Source organism: Anguilla rostrata, chromosome 12 (assembly GCF_018555375.3).
Source record: "Anguilla rostrata isolate EN2019 chromosome 12, ASM1855537v3, whole genome shotgun sequence".
Taxonomy (NCBI): domain Eukaryota; kingdom Metazoa; phylum Chordata; class Actinopteri; order Anguilliformes; family Anguillidae; genus Anguilla; species Anguilla rostrata.
In genome coordinates this window covers 37,517,754-37,533,640 of record NC_057944.1, presented here as the reverse complement: position 1 = coordinate 37,533,640, position 15,887 = coordinate 37,517,754, and the positions used below count along the sequence as shown (strand labels likewise).

The following is a 15,887-nucleotide window of genomic DNA, read 5'->3' as shown; positions in this document are numbered from 1 at the left end:
CCGTGGGCCGTTTCCAAAAAAAACGTGGGCCGCAGCGTTCAGCAGCTCCTGTTCGAAAACCGCCACCGCCGCCGCCGCCAAGCGTGCGCGGTAAGAGAGTCGCTCGGGGCGACCGATTACGCTCTGCGGCGGGATGCTGTGTTTTCTCTCCACAGATGTATGGTTTACGCAGCATATTCCTCTTATGAACGTATGAATAAGTCAATTAATGCTGTGGATTTACACACAGCTGAGACACAGAGCTGGCGGCTATCCGCTAATGTTTATACAGCTCGGATCGTTAGACCGCACCGTACATCTATTACAATCTTCTGTGTTCAGCAGCCGGGTTAATATTAAAGGAAACATGGGAAAGTACCCCTCAAAAAGATGATTGAATCTCATGTATCAATTGCGGGAGTATCCAAAGGCCCAATGTGTGTTGTAAATATTTAAACACGCAGTACACACAGGTTTATTTTTCTGGGATTGTAATTAGTCACAGTTGCAGGGTTTGCACCAGGCTTTCTGAGTGTGTGTTTGTGTGTGTGTGTTTTGAGAATATGAGCTCATAAATCAGTCATTCTCTCTCGTCTCCCCATAATGCACTGCTCTCTCTACAGGACTCATTCGCACACATCCTAGATGGGTGATTTCCCCACATCCCCCAGGCTCATTCCGCTCAGCACCAGCTGTGCCATTGTACGCAGTGTGGAGGGGCATTATGGGAAATGAAGGGGAACTTGGAGCCGATGCAGGCGAGCGTGGCAGAGCCGTTCATTTTGTCTTTCTTGCCTCGGGGCGAGGCTCGTGTCTGTGTGTGTGTGTGTGTGTGTGTGTGGTGCGCACTCGCATTTATATGCAAATTTGGACTTGCGTTGAACTGTGTGTGTGTGTATACAGTATGGGTGTGTGTGCGTGCGTCCGACAATAACAAAATAGCACTGACACGCAAACCTACGACGCCACATTGCGTGCAAAGCAGAGTTACAGCAGCGGACAGCGGACAGGCGATAGCGCTTTAAGTACCAAACGGAGAAGGGAGAAGTAGTTCGCATTTTTGCGTTGCGACAGCTGCCATTTTGGTTCCTGATTGGCGCCTGGCTGAAGACTGTGGGCAGTGCCTGTGGATGTGGTAACAGCAGTGCCCGGTTCTTGCTCTGTGGTGTATGTAGCTGCTGATAAATGTTTGCAGGTTTGCAGTCATGCTGCAGGTAGCGGGTCGCGTGGGCAGAGTTTTGGGGGTATGGAGAGGAGGCCCTGATGAGATGCCCCCCAAAAACAGCACCCCTGGAGGCAGACAGAGGCAATAATGGCGGCTTTCTCTCTTTGTGATCTTTTTGCTTTGCTTTCCGAATTTGCAGGTATGCATACAAGCTTTGTACACACTTTTTCTTGGTTGTTCTCTTGCTCCCCGCAGCAATACAGTTAAAGCTAAGGAGTGTGTTTCTTCTTCTCTGTTCTGTGAAATGCTCTGTGACAATTCTTTTGTCAGAAGTATTGATTTGCCTTTTTGTACTTCATTTATGCTTGCAGCAGTTCAGGACGATTTCTCCTGAACTTCTTCTTTCAGAAGTGTTATTTGAAAGATTCCTTTTTGTTTAAAAAGTCATTTCTAAAAGTTTCAAAAAATTTCCCTTGCTGTCCTAATGCCTTTTCTATTCCATCTATGAGCCTGTCCTTTATGCTCTGCATGGCTTATCCTGCGAAGAATCAATGTTCTGCCATGACTCCACCCCTAAACATCTCTGACTCACTGACTGTGAAGGTTCTGCTGTGACTCCTCCCCTCTTTGACAGACTGACCGACTGTGAAGGTTCCACTATGACTCCACCCCTCTCTGACTCAGTGACTGTGAGGGTTCCGCTGTGACTCCGCCCCTCTCTGACTCAGTGACTGTGAGGGTTCCGCTGTGACTCCGCCCCTCTCTGACTCAGTGACTGTGAGGGTTCCGCTGTGACTCCTCCCCTCTCTGACTCAGTGACTGTGAGGGTTCCGCTGTGACTCCTCCCCTCTGTGACTCAGTGACTGTGAGGGTTCCGCTGTGACTCTTCCCCTCTGTGACTCAGTGACTGTGAGGGTTCCGCTGTGACTCCTCCCCTCTCTGACTCACTAACTGTGAACGTTCTGCTGTGACAATTTGCAAGTATTGGATAGAAACAGCTTACCGCACAACCGAGTCATTACCACCACCACCAGGCACAAGCCACGGGGCTTGACTGGACATTTGTCACGTCCACGCTGTAGGCTGCTGTTACACTTTGTGTTCAGGCACCGGAGGATTGGCTGGGGCTGCTCCACAGCGTGACAAACAAGAAAAATCTTACCTCCCCACCGAGGCTGCTCCTCGCTAACGAATCCTCTTTGTTTCAGAAAGAAAAGGTAGTACGAGACTGCACAAATGCAGATCTTTATCTAGAATGAGGAGCGAGTTTGTGTGTGTGTGTGTGTGTTTGTGTGTATGTATTTGTGTGTTTGTATATGTATGTATTTGTGCATGTGTTTGTGTGTGTGTTTGAGTGTGTCTGTGCGTGTGTATGGGTGTGCATGCGTGTGTATGTGTGTGTGCATGTGTGTGTGTGTGTATGAGTGTGTGTGTGTGTGCATGTGTGTGTGAGTGTATATGTTTGTGTGTGCATGTGTGTGGTGTGTGTGTGTGCGTGCATGCATGTGTGAGTGTGTGTGTGTGTGTGTGTGTGTGTGTGTGGTGTGCATGTGTGAGTGTGTGTGTGTGTGTGTGTGTGTGTGTCCATGTTTCCCTATCCTCACACAATTTCCCTGTATGCAGGCTGCAGTAAACACACAGAGTGCTCACACACATCAGCAGGAAAGCCCGTCTTCTTCCACTGCAGCAGTGGTGCCTGTCTCCCCATGGACACAACGCAATAGCCCAACAGCCACAGGACAAACCCCTCAACCCTCACCCCCTGCTTCAATCTGCAGGTACAGCTCCCAGTACACAACCTCACATGACAACAAAAACATATATTATATACCATTTTTCTCTATCTGTGCCATGACATAAATTCACATGACAGCACCTATGGAAAACAAAAATCTGAGAAAAAAGAACAGCAAAAAAAGATCAGGACCGCCACAGGTAATGAAGATTGTTATTGGTTACATTCTCCACATCATCTGTTTGTGTTCCCCCGTTCGTATTTCATCATAGCCAATCTATTCCAGAACTACACTGAGGTATCACAGTCCCCAATCAAGCCAACGGCAACGGCAAACAGCTACGCTACGCTACGGACAACGGCAAGAGCACACGCTCGCCTTCTCTCCAGGAGCCCGTAAATCACGCGATGGCATCGTTTCTCATATAAATGGTAATCGTTGCCACTTTCCAGATGAAAAGGCGCCCGTGGTTACAATTCATTAGTGAACATTCCATTCCATTCCATTCCATTCTGAGAGCTCCTTCCTTAACTGCACACGAACCGCTGAATTCCGTAGGTTCTAGAACTGAGCGTGCATTTGATTGATTGAAAATGTTTTTTTTTTTTTTTTTTTAAATCAATGAGAGATAGGTGAGACCTACCTCAGTGCAGCCAGATATTTCTTTGTCTTCAGCCCATGCAGTGAACCGGTGAAGTGCTGGAGAGAGAGAGAGAGAGAGAGAGAGAGAGAGGGAGGAGGGGAACGCTTGTGGACGAGAGGGGTAGAATCCAGCATCCCAGACTGAAGCATCCGGCGAGTTCAGCTCCCACGCGCGGTGTGATGCAAGAACACAGCCTCCGATCCTGTGGAGTCAGCCCTAGCGGTCGAGAGACAGAGAGCATTAGAGGGGGAGAGAGAGGGAGGGAGAGGGAGGGAGGGAGGGAGGGAGAGGGAGAGAGAGAGAGGCAGATGAACGACCGACTGCACACGTGGTTGAGTGAGTTGATCTGTGTACGCTTCTCCACGCTCTGCTGGTCGTGAGTGTGTGCTGTGCATGTTCCGTACTGATTATGTTCTGAGTGAGGGATCTCTCAATTACGTGCCTGTGTGCGGTTTGACAAAAAATTTTTAGAAGCATAAAAATATATATTTACACATGTATCTGTATGGACCCATGTAGTGCCTGCAGAAATGAAATTCCTATGGGAACATGGGACTGAATATATCATATATTGTAGAGTTTTTCTCCCCTCTCTTCTCACCTTTTCTTTACTCAGCCTTTTCCCTCCCTCCCTCTCTCCCTCTCTCTATCTCTTTGTCGCAGATGGAATTGGAGCTCTGTAATCCCACTAAAGCAGGGTATTTATGCCTCTGCTGCCTCTTTAAGTGTCTCCTGCAAAGGCTAAGCTTTCAGCGACTTTTGAAGTGCTGAGCAGCGACAGCGACTTGCTCTCCTTCTCTTCTACTCCCTCCCTCTCTCTCTCCCCCATCTCTCTTCCCCTCTCTCTCTCCCTCCCTCCCTCCCTCCCTCTCTCCCTCTCTCTCTGTCCCCCTCTCTTTCTCTATCTCTCTCTCCCCCTCTCCTTTTCCCGTTTCTCAGCTACACTACGATGTCGGGGCTGGCTCACGGGGTCCTAGAGCCTGTGGGTTAGCCTCGCTCCCCTTGCATGGGGCACAGTGAGGACCTGGTCCCCTCGCTGATATTCCCACGCAGCTGAGCTCCACCAGCACCGATGCTACCGGCTTCCTCGGCTAACCCTGGACAGGACGACTGACACCGGTGCAACCGGGCACCCAGTGAGCTCTCAGTCTCTGTTTCGGCAGAAATTATATTGAGAGCTGAATACTTTTTTTGTGACAGAGAAACAGCAATTCAATCTGTGTAATAAACACAGCACAGTTAGATGTTTTACGTGTATGATTTATTCATGCTTTGGCAGTACTGGACCAGTTGTCCTGCCAATGCATCAGCATTAAGCCGTGCATGATTTCAATCGTGAGAGAGAGAAAGAGAAGTGAAACAGTCAGAGAGAGTGAGAGACAGCAAGCGAGGGAGAGATAAAGCAAGGGAGAGAGAGAAAACAAGCGTGAGAGAGCATGGGATAGATGGAGACTAAGATAGGGCGAGAGAGATAGAGTGAGGTAGAGAGACTGAGAAAGGGAGAGAGACAGAAAGCAGGGAACAGAGCAAGAAAGCGAAGGAGCGATAGAGCGAGGGAGAGAGAGAGAGACTGAGAGAGACTGTTTGTCTGGATTTATGTTTTTGTGTTCCTTTGTACATGTTTGTGCTTTGGCAATATTAGAAATATCTTGTCATCCCAATAGAGCATTCTGAATTTGAATTTGACTGAGAGAGGGAGGGAGAGTATGAGGGAGAGAGACAGAGAGGGAGAGAAGGGGGGATGTTCGGTAGATGAGAGCTCCGTGCAAGAACGGCTGTACCAGTCCGTCTCGTGCATGCGCCCTGAGCAGACCGAATTGCTTAGTCATTTCGCTAAAGCATAACGCGTAATACGCACTGATGACGTCCTACACTATGTATGCCCCAGAGCGAGTATCCAACACCCGAGCCCTTGAGCCTGTCCGTTGACCCTCCCGTCCTTCACCAGAATTAAGGCTCACGTTCAAAAATAGACGAAGGAGACACGGAGAAGCGCACTGTCCCGTCGTCTCGTTGGCCTGTCCTTTAACTGTCTGCTCCTCTTCCCCCAGAACAGCTCGTGCTCGAAACGCCATTTCTCACGATACCTCATCCGTCCGCAATTACGTTCTTTTTAATTTCAGTTCTTGCTGTTTTTCAAAATTTTGCTTTGGTCTGAATTCTTGATTAGAGCTTCGAGAAACTGCTCGTTCGCTTCAGGGTTACTGCACCGTCTTCTTTGTCGTTAAGATTATTTAGTGTTAACACAACGCAGTCACACGATTTCACTGGTACAGCCGCGTATGCAGTGCGTAAGGCAGCGACTACGCATGGTTAATCCTGCTTAATAATTCTGGTCCTGAAATACATATGATTTGCATTCTGCGAGGAATTGGCCGTTGACTGTCGCTGGTTTTCATCCCACGCCACTTCGTCATCGCCTGCTAGCGTAGAAGATGACGTCGGCTGGGGGTGTCGGTTGGGGGTGTTGGATGGGGGTGTTGGTGGGGGTGTTGGGGGGGGGGGGGTGTCGGTGGGTGGGCGGGGCCATGTGTGGCCTCGTTCAGCAGATTCCGGATGCGTGCGCATCTGCACAACGTTTCAAGGACCGTAGTCTGTTTTGTTCGTCAGACTGTGAGTCATCGCACACACAACCACAAACCACTTCACACTTACGTTATTCAGAGAAAGGGAGAGGGGAAGGGGGAGGGGGGGTTGAGTTGATTAAAATTACACTAAAGCTGGCCTTTATTCGGTCTGTGATAACAAGGTAAATACAATCAGCTGATCAGTTATCTAGACTTACTCCTGAATGATGTTGGTGCAATGGAGTCGTTGCAACATTAAGCCAATCTGGTTAATATTTTAATGCACACGCGTGGCCTATATTTTAAAGTTTACTTTACTTCTGCTGATTTGACAAAAGTGTCGCTCTCACTGTGTGATTTACCTGGTCAATATCCTATCCCAGGGGGTCCCACTCCAGCCCTCCAGGACTGGAGTTAAACCAGCAGATGCTGCAGCCCTCAAGAACTGGAGTTAATCCTGCAGACACAGCGCCCCCTCCAGGACTGGAGTTAAACCTGCAGACACTGCAGCCCTCCAGGACTGGAGTTAAACCAGCAGATGCTGCAGCCCTCAAGAACTGGAGTTAATCCTGCAGGCACAGCGCCCCCTCCAGGACTGGAGTTAAACCAGCAGATGCTGCAGCCCTCAAGAACTGGAGTTAATCCTGCAGACACAGCGCCCCCTCCAGGACTGGAGTTAAACCGCAGACCTGGCCCTCCAGGACTGGAGTTAAACCTGAGACACGCCCCTCAGACTGAGTTAACCTGCAGACACTACAGCTCTGAGATGATTTATGAATGCGGGCCCTGGTCTGGGCGTGCTGTGCTGAGTTGGGTGAGCCACCCGGACAAGCATCCTCTATCAAGCATCCTCTATCAAGCATCCTCTATCATGCATCCTCTATCATGCATCCTTTATCATGCATCCTCTATCATGCATCCTCTATCATGCATCCTATCATGCTCCTCTATCATCTCTATCATGCATTCTCTATCCATCTCATCATCATCTCTATCATGCATTCTCTATCATACCCTCTATCATCATCTCTATCATGCATCCTCTATCATGCATCCTCTATCATGCATCCTCTATCATGCATCCTCTATCATGCATCCTCTATCATGCATCCTCTATCATGCATTCTCTATCATGCATCCTCTATCAAGCATCCTCTATCAAGCATCCTCTATCATGCATTCTGTCATAAATGCTCTGTCATGATCATCTATCAGGTGAGATTTAGGAACACTAATTAAGGCACAACATTCATTTTGGTACAAAGGAAAATGAATGGAAATTGAATGCGCTTCCCTTTGCCGAACTGTGTCCTGTTCTCGCTTTTGTCTTCAATCTGACGCTGGGACGCTTGCTGTGGAGCTTCGCTGGCGTCTGATGTGCTTTATTGCGATCATGACTGATGAGAACTCTGCTCTGTTCCACTCTAATTACCAGGAAGTAAGATCCGAAGCGAGCGGGAAAGAGGAGGAGGAGGTGATGACATCACTGATGACACGCGATCCGAACCGGTTGAGGTCACGCGCTGTCGTAGATCACGCGAAAAACACACAGTATTACAGCGAAACGCTATAGTTCCGCAGAATCCGTACGGCGTGAAACCAACCTAGAGATGATGACAAAAGAACAAAACAAAAAACACTTTGTTTAATTTAATGCAAATGTCAAATATGTAAACAAAATCAAACCCATCCCGGTACTGTGAACGCCTGAGGTTGCTCTCCGCCTCAAGAGCTCAAGAAATTAACTGGAAATGACTCAATACTGGACGTGCACAACCTGACACGCGGGCGTCTGAGGACAATTCAGCGGTCCGGGCACTTCCACAGAAAGGCACTCCGCACACCCATTCTCTGGAACACACCTTACGGATATACCCCCCGGGCTATCGCCAGCCAATTAAAACCGCTCCCGGAACATTCTGCAGCCCTCTGTGCTCGACACAAACGTGCCGTTTGTTTACTGCAAGCTGCACAAACAAGTGAGCAGCACTGTGCCGTTAGCATTCAGTAGATGAACACTATAAAAGAACTGAACAGTTGTGTTAGCATTCAATAGGTGAACCTTATAATACAACATCACTATAGTGTTAGTTGTCCACAGATGAACACTATAATATAACAATACTGTGGTAATGGACCATTTAAACCATCTCAGGTTTCTTACCTGAGAACAGGCCACAAGGGTGCATTTCTACAGACTACAGGTGCGAATGAAGACATGGCTCGTGGTCGTCAGAACGTCACATGACTGTTATAGCTCTGAATGATTACAGAAGGAGCATTTGGAATGTGTGAGGATGCCTCAGACGATCGCGGCTGCATTCTTATCCTGATGACATAGACTGATGACATTTTATTTAAAATGAAAAACAAACAAACACTTAAGCGGCTGGATTATTAAATGAGGCATGTCAGGTTAAGCACCTTACTGGAGGGTTACAGAGACATCACCCCTGCTGGGGAAATTAAACCCACACCCGTTGAGTTGCAGGCCCAGGTCTGTAACAACTCTGCTTCACTGCAGTCCTGCTGGAACTCCAGCGAAGGCCGATGATGTCACAAACAAACAGAGAATCGGAATGATGTCATACCAGGAGAAATTCCTTGCTTGGATGACTGACAGGCATCCCTACCAAGTTTTTAGCAATTACAGGGATTAATGAATAAATATGTCTGAAATTTGAACAACAGGTAATTTAAACAAGCAAACTGTACCGGCAAAATGTATTTTTGCACAAGACTAATGATTTCTAGAATGGCCTGCTTGAGTTGCCAGTTTCCTCTTTTTTTGTCCGGGCTTAATTGGACAGGGCTTGGGAGTGCTTTTCCCCGAGGGCAGTGCCGTTCCTGGTTTTTGTTTCCACCCATTACCACGGTTCAATTACCCGATTAGCCGAGCGCACCGACGCCCGCTCGCTCGCGGATTAGGTCACGGTAAATCGCCTCGCACAGGGAGACGAGAACAGTCCTCGGCTGTCGCTGACAGCTTCATCGGCGAACGTCGCCAAAATGACAGATCGCATAAACGATGGGCTTAATTGCTTAATTAAGCGCAGAGGTAGGCGTGAAATCCAGAAATGGATACGGCGCTCCAGGAAACAGGGCTGCCCCCCCCCGCCACCCGCCCACCCCCCACTCCCCGGCTAAAGGAAATAATCTGTGTGATGAGCGTAGGTTAATTCCACCCCTGCGATAAGCCCCTGTGAGCGCGGTAAACTGCGAGCGGGTAGCGGCTCTAGCGGCTGTACGCTCTGGTCACACCGACCCGCTACCTCCGGCACTCTGAACATCCACCGCGGCACCGCGGCGCATCCACGCATCATTCATTTATGGTCCCGCCCCTCTGTCCTACATTCCCTCGTCACCTAGAAAAAAAAAGGGGATAAAATATTTACTTTGTGGGATTTTTTTTTTTTGAGAGAGAGAATGTTGGAAAGAGGAGCGCTTTGTTTCTGTGGTGCCTCTGCATGCGATGTCATTTCCTCCCAACCTTTATTTCTCCTCGCCAACCTGCTTCTGTGATCTGAAAGACATCGCAAAGGAGTTCTCCATCTTTCTGCCTCTCCCTTCTTCTCTCTGAAGCCCCACGAGAAGAATGAAAACACATGCATACCCATAGCCTTGCACCACGAGGCACACACACACATTCACACACACACACACATTCACACACACACACGCACACACACATTCACACACACACACACACACACACACACACACACACACACACACACACACACACTTGCATGCACACGCACACACACACACACACGTGTGCACACACACACACACACACACAGATACACACACATCACCAGGGCAAGAGAAATCACTAATGAATGAAACATAAGAAATGCTAAATGTGCACTTCCTCCCCTCTCAATGAACGATATCACCAAACTTGCGCTTAATGTAATTAAGTGCATTATTCAGCGAAGTAATTTAGCGCTCAGAAATTTCACCGGCTCAGTGCTCTTGGAGATGTTGCCAAGTAACCATACCATGGATTCAAACCTGAAATGGAATCATGAAACTGAACAGACTGAGAGGCTCGCACTCCAGGTAGTGCATTGGTCCATTACTACTTGTTCTGCATGTTGCCAGGAGAGAGGGATGGAAAATATGGAAAAGATTAAAAGAGAAAGACAAACAGGAAAGAGAGAGAGAGTGAGTGAGAGAGAGAGAGAGAGGGAGAGAAAGAGAGAGGAATTATATTCCCACCGGGGAGGGTTAATGTACTGGCAAATCAATTACACATTGAAGTGCACAGGGAGTGGGAGGGAAGAGGGGGAACAGCGGAGGGGAAAAGAAGGGGAGGCAGGAGAAGAACGAGTGGGCAGAGAAAGGGGGGAGAGAAATGTAAAATTCAGAGGAGAGAGGGAAGGATCACCCTCACGGAAAACGGCGCGTACAGAAATGTACTTACACGCAAGGCATTTTCAAGATTTTGGAACAACTGGATTCGCTATTTATGGGCAGACGGGGGAAAGAGAGAGAGAGAGAGAGAGAGAGAGAGAGAGAGAGAGAGAGATGGGGAGTGAATAAAGAAGAGACAGAGGGGGAAGGGGAGAGCATTAAGTCATTAAATCAAGAAAAGCAAGGATAAAATTAGAAAGCGCTTAAGTGGAGTGTGTTACACTCTGCTAAATATTCATATTCATATTCATATATATATATATATATATACATATATAATATTCCCCGCTCCCTGACATGTGATGAGTGTGCAGGTCTCATTTCCCCTTCTCCTCTGCTGATAGGAGCCATTCACACCTGTGCTAATTGAGAAAATGGTCACACCTGAGCTAATTATGAACTTCTTTCCCGTCTGTTTTGGAGCCTGTAAATGTTGATCTGTCCTCTTTCCCAAGAGCTGGTCTCTTTCACATCCTGCTGCTGTTGGCTGCAAAGGGCACGCAGGTATTTATTTATTTATTTTCTTTTGTTGAACGCTCTCAATTGCCTTAGTGAACTTTCCTCTGTTTTCAGGATTGTTTTAGTTCTTTGTGTTTTGGTTGTTGTAGGCTGGTTGGGGGTGTTTCGGGTCTGTCTTCCCACCATGGGGAGGCCTCAACTACCCCCTTTCCCACCTCCCAACTCGTGCTGTTGGTCCACGTCTGCTAGCATTTGTTTTTTTTAAAAACATTCTTTTTAAAATATTTGCCTTTGGAGTTATTCTCAATTTGCGGTTCTGTGGTATTTATGCTGCAGTCATTGCTGCTGCTTGCTTCCTGTAAGTTGGAGGCTCTGGGCTGCAACGGAGAGGGAAGGAGAGGTGGATGGAAGTGAGGGAATTGTGGGAGAGTCGGGCTGTCCTAGCAGTAGCTCTGAGACGTTCTGTTTTTATTGCAGATCTGGAACGGAGGGGGTGAGTAAAGCATTAATAAGCAATGAAATGAGAGTGGAAGTGGCCATTTAAAGGCATTGCTACAAAACACGTTCCTCCCTGAGACATCAACCCCCCCCTCACTCCCAGCTTGGCGGGGGCGGGGGGGTGCTCTATTGAGACACTGTTGGGTGTATTTGATTTCGGCGATGTATCCAGTTTCAACGGCCCTTCGATCTCCTTTAATGTCCCGCGAGCTGCCGTTATTCAAATCGAATCGAAGACACGCGATAATTTATTTATGTCTCTCTCCGGCTCAGTAGTTCCTGTGGTTCGCTCGGCTTTATTAGCCGTCCGGGGAGATGGAGATTACAGCACGCCGCCTCGTTAGCTGGGCCACACTATGCGGCGTGTTTGACGCCCTGCTAATTGGGGAGCTTGGGAACGCCTTGGATCAAGGCTAATGCCACTATATATATATATATATATATATATATATATATATACGCTATATTGTGCTATATATATAGCACAATATAGCGAAAGACTGGAAGACGACACTCATAACCACCCTGTATTAAAGTAGGCTAAAGTTTCGCCCAAGAATGGAATGATGGTTTTTATTTTTACTGTCTGTGCATGTTAACATTAAAACTCACAGCTTGATCTGAGTAACGCCCTGCTTTGTAAAATAATGCAGGGACAATTTTGAGTAAATCTGTTTCTCGTTAAAAGTATGCATCAGCATTCCTACTATCAGTGGCTTGTCATTATATTCGCAATTTCAAAAGGAGTCGTGTGTGAATACTATCGGGGTTTTTTTGTTTGTTCACTTAATAGCAGTTTTTCATGTTTAGTGCCGGTTAGCCTACATGAGTTGAATAAGCACGTATTAATGTTTCTGAAGTTACTCTTATGTGAAATTGAATTGAGCTTTATGTAGGTAATAAACGCTTGAGTTTAGGTCAGCATCGTACATTGTTCCGGAACGTCCCAACTCATAGACTGCGTTGTTGCCGTTCTCGTTGTTAGTGTTAATCAGTTTAACCTTCAGGGTCCAAGTTGAACTATGCGGTTGTTCCCTGCACTTGGACCGGTACTTCTCTCTAGCGGTTTCGTCATACTTGTTCCTGGTTATGGTTATACTCTTTGTTGTACGTCGCTCTGGATAAGAGCGTCTGCCAAATGCCTGTAATGTAATGTAATACCGGTACGTGACGTACACAATGTAACTTATACCAATGTATTTACACTAATGTAAAATAAACGGTAATGCTTTATGGGTATTTTTGGTCTATCTCATTAAGGATACAAGAAACCAGTGAACTGAGACAAATGAGATCTTCACTTTTACAATTTTAATATTTAATTTTTGGTTGCAGAACTGCAATGACCACAATTAAGACAGGAAATGGTAAATAATTCATTAAGTAAGTGTTGAAAGGGCGTTGTCCCCCCCCCCCTTTGCAATTAAAGTGATTAATATGTGAAACTCGGGCAGAGGGGGGAACCGCTTTATTCAGCGGTAGATTAAGAATAATTGCGGGTTTTCGCAGGAGGCCCACGTCTCCATGGGTTGCTCAGAGAGGGAGAAGAAAAGCAAAGGGGAAGGAGATAAGGATTGAATCATGGGATGGGGGGAGGGGGTCTGTGGAGCATTTAAAAAGTTTAGAGCTTTTTTTCGGTTCTTAAACGCATTCTGCTGTCTGCCCTAAATGTAACCTCTCGGGGTGTGTGTGTGTGTGTGTGCGTGCGTGCGGGCTCTCTTGATGTCCTCACTGAAACTTTGGCTGAATGAACAAGAGCCCCCGCAGGATGGGATGAGTACGAGGAGGAGGAGTAGGGGATGGAGGAGGAAGAGGGAGCAATCAAGAGAAAGTAGCTGCCAGCTGAAGCGGAATCCTGATTTCCGGGGGGGGGGGGGGGAGGTCGGAACGGGAGTGTGGAGTGTGACGGGTCTTTGGCACGGTGCTCCCCACTTAGCCCGAATCTTCCTGACGGTCTGAATGATTTAGTGCAGGAAGGTGCTGCAGAGAAGGGAGAGCACCCAGGTGAAGTGTGGGAGGGGGGGGGATGAGCAGGCGTCTTTCCATTATTCATCACGCTGGAGGAGAGGAGATAGGGAGTAGGGCCAGATTAAAGGGAGGAGAAAGAGGAAAAAGAAGGAGGAGGTGCAAAGGCTGATTTTCTCTCTCCACTATATGCTTTTACCCCCCTCCCCAAATAAATAAATAAATAAATAACAGCGCAGAACATGATCACCAGTATGGGTTCTTCAACCACAGCATTCAGTGTTAAACCAACTCTATGCACAAGTACATACAAAAATTACATTTTACTCTGATTAAGTATGTACTTGACTCAGGCCAACCATTTTTTAACAATCCATTTATTCAAACAATGCACAAATAAGATGCATTGCATTGCATGTGTGAAAAACACGCACATGACTACTTATCCCTTTTGAAGCATTTTGTTGCCACTTTGTTGCCAGTAGTGACTGTCACATCCGCAATAGAACGTTCAGTTTACAACATTTTAATCCCATGTTTGTGATCTTGCTCCTCTAAAGCGTAATGAATAATAAGGATCCCGATACAGGATGAGAGGGCCTGGTCCGGGATGGGTCCCATGGATTTCCTCTGCTGTGGTTCTCCTTTTGAACAAAAGCGCAGTTTCCCCCCCCCCCCCCAGGGCGTAAAGTCGAGTTGATTGATCTGTTGTTTGAAACACGCGGTTATAATGAACAACCCTTCTAACGGCTGCTTTGTGGTCTCTTTTTGTAGCCTGCGAGTGGTCTTTTGTTCAAAGATGTGCTGATCAATCGGATCAGCTGCCCTCTGGCTGCTCCTTTAGAAAAGGGTTATATTTCAGATGCTGATCGATAAACAGACAAATTACCCATCGCGTGAAATAAGAATTTTGACCAGAACACTGGTGAAAACAGATGCTTATTTTAAAACGGTCTGTCATTTGCAGGATCTGTAGGCTACCGGTGCCTACGGAGTTAAAGGATTTCAGATTACTAACCGGTTCAGGTTAGAGAGAGCATGACTACAAATCATCTGACTGTCATGTCCTTTTATACCGCATAAATATTTTCTTAGACGGTATAATTGTGTCGGGGATATTTATAAATGTGTCGTCATCATCACACACGCAAATCAGTCGTATTCATATGCCATTCATTCCGTATAACCCTTAACTAAAGACGACATCATTTTCAGCCAACGAAATCAAAAGCCGTCGGTTCAGGGAGCAAATACCTGTACAGCGGACGCTCTAGCTTACTCCCGAGTCTTATTTAAACCTAAAAGGTTAAATAAGATTACCGTTAAATAGGCTTAACGTTGCGCGTGGAGTCATCACAGAAGCAGCACGCGAATAATACTGAGCTGCGCGGCTGGCCGGGCTTTGTCGGGGAGGTGAGCGCGTGATGTACGCACGCCGTGGATCATTCATCTCACCTGCCAGACCTCCGCGCGCGAAGCCCCCGGTCCTGTTTTGTTGTCCTTTAATAATTAAACGAGGCTCTTGTTGAGATCGCATTAGGAAAGATTTCCCCACCGTTGGTCTGACACAACCAATCTCCCTCAGATGTAATTACTCAGAGTGGTGCTTTAATGCCTCAGGGCTGGCATTCAACATTTATGGTCCCTGGGCGGCTGGGTTCTGAAAGCAGAAGCAGGAGGACAGGCTGTTATTCTGGACGTCGGCTTAAGCGTGCAGGCCTGTGTGTGTGTGTGTGTGTGTGTGTTGCCTACTGTTTATTCGTCGGCGTATCCACGTATGTACTGTATGTAGGATACTTAGGGCCGAATTCGGAAATGCGCTTTAGTGGATTTTCCATGAATTGAGCGGGAAAAGCACTTAAGTGCCGGTCTGAATTCGGCCGTTTTAGGTCTCAACGGCTCGCCATAGAAGCGCCTCGGATGAACGTTCGATCGAGGAGTCTGCGGGTCCTCCCCCAGGAAGTTTTGAGTGTCAAACACTTCATTTCCTGCATTCTGGTGAATTTATATGCACCAATGTGTGCCTTTCTGAATCAATTTATGGTGGAAATGCTTCTTTCATGTTTTGGGGGGACAAATGCATGTGTTCTAAATATTGAGCGGGACGTATCCCCCGCCTCCCCCAGAAATCTTTGCCTGTGCGCGAGGCCTGGCTTAGTTCCAATCTCTTTTTTTAAATGATTATTTTCAGGTGAGAAATTGTATAGTATATTTCATAGTAATTTATTTCATAGTATGTCATTATTTGGAGTTAACAGTAACAGTAGCTTTACTTCTGTGGTACTGGGTGTAAGTGCATATACATGTAATATATAGATGAACGATGCCTTTTATATTTTGTATTGGTTGTGACAGGTTAACCACCCAGGTTCACGAGGGACTGTATTTTTCCCACGGTGTGCAGGAACTGCCGCCATGGGCTCTGCATGGCAAATTGTGGTCACTCACTCACTCAC

General features: G+C 47.1%; 1 long non-coding RNA gene across 2 annotated transcripts in view; it reads left to right on the top strand.

The window, feature by feature from the left end:
• The first annotated feature begins 10,447 nt into the window (after positions 1-10,447).
• The window catches only part of LOC135235560 (uncharacterized), a 14,298-nt gene continuing 8,858 nt past the window's right edge, over positions 10,448-15,887 (top strand). The window contains exons 1-2 of one of the 2 annotated variants that reach the window (XR_010324407.1): positions 10,448-11,013; positions 11,446-11,461. This is a non-coding gene — a long non-coding RNA (uncharacterized LOC135235560). The remainder of the gene's footprint in view (positions 11,014-11,445; positions 11,462-15,887) is intronic. The other variant, XR_010324408.1, reaches the window with a different exon arrangement.